At 38.8% G+C, this 6,096-nt stretch overlaps 1 long non-coding RNA gene across 1 annotated transcript; it reads left to right on the top strand.

Annotated features, from left to right (window-relative positions):
- The first annotated feature begins 83 nt into the window (after window positions 1-83).
- On the top strand, window positions 84-5,555 carry LOC139801517 (uncharacterized). The gene is made up of 3 exons (XR_011728223.1): window positions 84-2,942; window positions 5,043-5,188; window positions 5,267-5,555. It is a non-coding gene; the product is annotated as an uncharacterized lncRNA (long non-coding RNA).
- The last annotated feature ends 541 nt before the right edge of the window (window positions 5,556-6,096 follow it).

The following is a 6,096-nucleotide window of genomic DNA, read 5'->3' on the forward strand; positions in this document are numbered from 1 at the left end:
CCATGACCAAGTGAACACACAAAGCACTAGTGAAACATCAGGGAGAGAGAAGACTTGAACCAAGTAAGCTGAAGTTAAAGCTACAAGCACAACAAGTTGTATGTGAATTCTTATTTATTTTTTTTTAATCTGATTAGTATCTCAAAAGTGTTTTTTAGGACCTAGGTAATCTTCAAGTATGATCATGACAGGCCTGACAGAAATGGATGCTGGAATCTGATGCATCTCCTCTTACTTGGATTTGGGCTTCGGGTAATGAGTCCTTTAAAAGTACTGCTGTGTCTAGAACCTATATAAAACACTTTCAAGCTAAGTTTTACACTATAGAAAACTGTAACATAGCTCAATAGTCAGCCAGACTCACTGTAGTTTTAGCCTCTCTAAAACATCGTCGTAACTATTATTAGGGATATATTGTAAATCAAGCTGTTCAGTGGGCACTAAATTCCTTCTAAATTAAAATTAACATTGTTCCAATCCATCCATCAAAAGCTGGCTGTGTGTACATGTATTCCTTTAAAAGAGAGGTGCAGTGAAAATCAACATATTCCCAGCTTTTAAATCACACAAGATGATCACACTGAGGCAAATGAAAACTGAAGCCTATCGACAATCTTTCTCTTTTTCCCCCTCTCTGTAGGAAATGACTGTAGAGGTGGGCAGTGTAGTGTTCCACAAAAGTACTGTGTTTCATGTAAATAAATACTGAGCTAGGAACAGTCATGAAGGTTAAAGGGCATCTGTAAAGAGAAAATTTTGATTCCCAGACTCTTTGCTAAGTTTATTTAGTAGAGGGACCAGAGAAAGCTTCAGGTTGGTCTGTGAGGTGCTAATAGTCCAGCTAGATAAATGTTAGCTTCCCAAGTCTGGATGCCAGGAGAAACTGTAACATGGTGAAGAGCTCATACAAAATTCTTCTAGCCAAGAAAAACATGTTATTTTGTATAAAAAATAGGGTATAGAGTGTTATATCTTAGTACAACATTGATGTATTTTTCAATTTCCAGCCTTCAGGATGGGGCAGTGTTACTGTTCTATAGTAATCCTTCCATGCATAAATCTATTTATATACTTGTTAAGTGGAAACTATCAACCTATACTTCATAATTTAAACAATTTTTTTTTCACTGCTGGCTATAATTACTACTTAGAAATTTGAAGCTGAAAGGTTTCCTCTCTAAATTTAATTTTCCTGTGTCACATTTATAAAGAGTTATCAACATAGAGCACTTGCATGAATTTGAAGCCACTGGAATTGCTCTTCTGTGCAGAACTGAATTAAATTATTTACACAGGGACAGTGACTGCAGCATTAGCTCTTAATTACAGCAACACTTCTGCAAGCAAACCAGGTCTCATTTAACAAGTTTATCATTGATAATTATTAACAACAACCTGTTCAGTGAGGATTTCACAATTAATTTAACTACATGCATCGGGTAATGCTCCAAACACAGGAAAATTTTTGGTTGTTTAGTTACCCTGAGCCTACAGAGTTTGATTCCTGACCATGATCAGGGTAACACTAAGCCATCTGGACCCATCTGTCATCTCTGAAATCTGAAAGAAGAGGTATTTTTAAAACTATGTGTAGTCATTTCATCCTGCCAGGTACAACTGAAGCTTCTAGGAATTCAGTATTCTTCAGATAACACAGTGTTTCCTGTCTAAGGCTCTCCAGTTTAACACAACTTCTGGAAATACTTAAGTTAGACCAATATGTTACAGATATGTTGTTAGCAAACTCTTCGTAAAGCAGCAGTTTCTGTGCATTCTGTCTCCCCTGCAGAATTTTATCTATTTGCAGGATGGTATAAAATTGTGTCCCCATTTGCACACTGCGATTGTCCCCACAGTCACACTGAAACCAGTGCAAATGGGCAAGTGAATAAGAAAGCAAATGTGAAATGAGGTCATTGTTCCTTGTTTCTCAAAGAGAAGATTTTATGTAGTAACACTCTTTGGGAAACAATCCACTTTAGACCAAGTAAGTCCAAGTGGTAATGTTGATTTTCAGCAACCGTGTTACACCAGGGATACATTTAATCCCAGTGTTCTTTGTTGTTCTCATCAATAAGCCACATTATGTCACTCAGTCTGCATGCAGAAGTATCATTACTGTTATTTAATGACTTTGTTTTTGTAAGAAAAACTACTAGATTCAGTAGTAAAATGTGGCCAAATCAAAGCTGTACACTCCAACCCAAATATTTTTTACTTTGTTTCTGCACATATAATTGCATGTAATTTATAGTTGTGTACAGAAATTTTATGATAAAACCTCATTAATCACAAATTCATCAATGTAGCAAAAATACATCCAAGCAAAAGTGGTATAATGTTACAAACATAAGACATGTTTTAGGATGGAAAGAGGCCAGAATCCCCATCTTCATCTATCCCCTAATGTTACATAAATGACTAAGTCATCATATCAGTGGTTTTCACATGGAAATATAAACACCACTGAAATTCCATACACTATAAATGGCTATGACTCTACAGTGCTTAAAATTACCAAGAGGACCATAAGAATAGTGTACACAATATCCATTGACAGATGGGAAAAGCCAAGGCAGCCCTGGCAGTGGGGTGCAGTTGCTGTGGGGCATTAATTGCCATCCAGGCTTCTGCTCCCAAGTGCATTAATCACCTTCCCCTGTGCCCTTCCCAAATTGCTTCACATCTCTGGCCATTCAGCTCCTTCCATATCCTGAAGTGTTTATTGCTATATTTCTGTCACTCTGATTATTTAGCTTAAAAGGCCTGTGTGGCTCCTGAGAGAATAGGATCTTCAACATTATTTAGCTCCTGAAGACCTGTTCTAGCACTAACTAAATTAAACCTTTCATGCAGGGCACGGTGGACCAAGCTTCATCCTCTTCTGCAGCACTGAGGAGCTGCTGTAAGCCAAGTTGCTCCTGTTATACAACAGCAACCAGGTGAGAAAAATTTTGCTCTGTCTGTTCTTTTGCAACTAAACCAAAGCCAGGTTATATTCTGATCTGACTATAGTCCTTAAATCAGCAGCATGTTACCAGCTCAGGGTCTTTTAAACTTCAGAATGTGGAGAAGACAATTCACAGACAAGCAGTGGTTGTGAAATCCGTGCCTCTAATTTTGAAGCAGAAATCCATTCTGTGTTGATGCCACTATTGGCTCAAATGTCATATTTACATTCTAGTTTTTAATGGCTTGCAGCAAGGAATCAGACAAGCTTTCTGTAGGTGGTCTGAATTATATCCTGTGTGCGTGCTGCATGCTGAGAGGAGTTTGCTGATCTAACAAATGATAAAAGGCTAAGCAATCACCCACTGTAAGTCCAAATCTTTACCCTGGCAAACCTTATACTGATTTTTCACAGAAGTTTTGCCTGAGTAATGACTGTAGAATTTGGCCCATTTTGACCGCACCACTGACTAACAATGCAGCATCAGGATCCCTGTCCCTCCTGTCCATTTTAGGCATTTAAAGTTGATTCACATTCTTTCAAAAACCAGAAAGCATTCTAGCATTTTTAACCTCAGATTTCTCTGTGATTAAGATATTCTCTCCATTAAACAGAGAACTAATATCTTTTTTTCTACATCTGATTGCCTAAAAATATAGATGCATACCTTATGGGATTTTCAGAAGAATATGAGTGCCTGTCTTTCACTAAAATCAGGAAGAATTAAGTCCTAAATGCCTTTAATGATTCATACCAAGTGACTGATGAAAAAAATTTTATAAGACATCTTTGACAAAGCAGTAGATTTATTCTGCCCCCCATATGCCAAACCACTACTCAGGTCCCTGCACTTGACTTCTGCCAGACCATCATTCTCCTTTGTCTCCAACTCAGTTCATTTCATGTACTTTAAAGGAGGGATTTCTGAGATATGACCAAGTCTTTGTGCATATCTCTGCAGTGAAGGTCTTAATCCTGGCTGAGACTGGAAATTGCTGAACTGAATTAATTTAGTTCAAATAAACGCTAAAACGCAGAAATTCCGTGGAAAGTTACCACTTTCCATTTTGGTTTTTAATTTTGTATTTGAAATAGAAATGCTTGCAAAAACATTTTCTTGTTTGGGAGGGGGGAGTAAAATTTAAAAATCAATGGTTCTTAGATGGTATTAAAAAACAGGTTCTTAGATGGTATCAAAACCTAACACCTTCCTGTTATGAAAGGTACAAAAGTTGCAGAGTTACAAATGTTGTGGACCCCAAAACAACACTGGGTGCATCACTGGGGGAAAAGGGATTAGCTCTGGGACAATCTTATGGTCTGGGCTTGTAGTGGCAGCAGCAGCCCGGGAGGTGTTTCAGAGCACACATCCCAGAAATTTGAAACACACCAGTGAGTGGGAACAATTGGTAGATTTACCTCCTGACCCAAAGTAACATGACACATCATGTAAGATTAAGATTAAAATGATTAATTTGAGGCAATCGCAGGAGAAACAGCCCTTCTTTATATTACTTTTCATAATCCTGAAACAACTCCTGTAAGAAGGCAAATTTCAGTTTCCTTCAACACCTGCTAATATGTTTGAGATACATGTTGTAGCCCTTATTCCTCCTTCCTGTATCTCATTGGACTTTGGCTTTTGGGGGAGAAATTTCTGTAGCTGTTTCTCTAATTGAATATAGTTCTGTGTATGGCCATGAGCTGCCAACAGAGTGAAAGTCCTCACAGTGCCTCAACACTCCATCAGGCTTAAGCACAATTTAAGGAACAGTTTCATAGCTAAAATACTCCCTTGCTTCTTCTCTTTATCCCACCACCTTCCTACAAAGCCAGTAAAAACCAGGGAATAGCAATACCTGGGCTACCTCTTAATTCTCAATAAATTTCTACTGTGAGTCTGAATAACCATGGATGAACAGGAGAAAGGTCTCCAGCAAGTCCAAATCTGTGGTCAGCCCTTGTGGTGGAGGTGGAGGTGGTAGAGTTGCAAGCACGAACTTGTGATTTGCAAGCACAAACAGGAAAGAGCTCCTACACTTTCCTGTGGTGTTTATGAGAAGAATAATAGTTTATTTTTTCATTCTTACAGGCAAAAATAACTTTTTCCTTGCTGCCTGCATGAAGCTCATTAATATTCATCTGGATGGCATTTTCAACCTGGGTGCAACAATATTATTTTCCTGCCCAAGACCATGGAGAAAGAACTTCCGCACAATGCCAGTCCTGACAAGCCAGGTGGGTGCTGCCCCACAGGAGGTCAGAGCCTGTGGAGTGCCAGCTTCTACACAAAAATGGAAAACTTTCTTCTTTCAGGAGAATTGTCCTCCTCTTCATGCCTTGGCAGCAAAAGCTACAATTCTCCATGGTTGTGCTTTCCCCCCTTTCCCCTCCCTGGAGGCTGCCCACAGCCCAGCCGGGGCCATAAGTCACTGCCTCCTCTCAGCGCCCTGGGTTGAACCGTGAGCCATTGAACTGTCAAACGTGCTTTTTGGTGGGGGCACACAGTGATGTTTTGTCTGCTGCTCCTTCTAACTCATTTGTCTTGGTGTTTCTCACAGATGGTTACAATATGACTGCAAATGGTTTCCCTGGGTTTTTTGTTTTTTTTTTTTTTAAAAAAAATCCTCTCCTTTTTGGTTTCTTAAGTGAAACTTAGATATCTTAGTTAGGAAGTACACTCTGCTTGTTATAGTCAATTATTCAGTGAAGAGTGAGGTCATTTAAGGTTTGCTCACCTGGATTTTAAACACTCAAATCTCTTTGGGATTGAAAGATGCTCTCTGCAATGCAGGAAAGAATCTTTCCTGCAGTGTCTTAGGCGGAAAAGGCTATTTATAAAAAACAATAACAGGGCAACACTGTCCTTAGTCAGTGGAATAATCATCCCTGCATAAAAAGTAGCAGGCTTTCTGATCTGTTTATCTCTTCTTCTGCAAATTCAAATTTTCAGGTTTTTTAATTTCATCTGGCTTGCTAGATCATGATGGGATAATGTCAGGAAGTCTAAAGCTAGATTTCCTCCTATTTGCACTGACTTTCTGCTCTCAACAGCAGGACATCTATTCCCCACTAATATAAGAAAAATAAGAAAAGGAGATTCGTCTCCTAACTCATTCAGACTTTCTGGGAGAAGGGGTGAAAAT

This window comes from Heliangelus exortis, chromosome 12 (genome assembly GCF_036169615.1).
Source record: "Heliangelus exortis chromosome 12, bHelExo1.hap1, whole genome shotgun sequence".
Taxonomy (NCBI): domain Eukaryota; kingdom Metazoa; phylum Chordata; class Aves; order Apodiformes; family Trochilidae; genus Heliangelus; species Heliangelus exortis.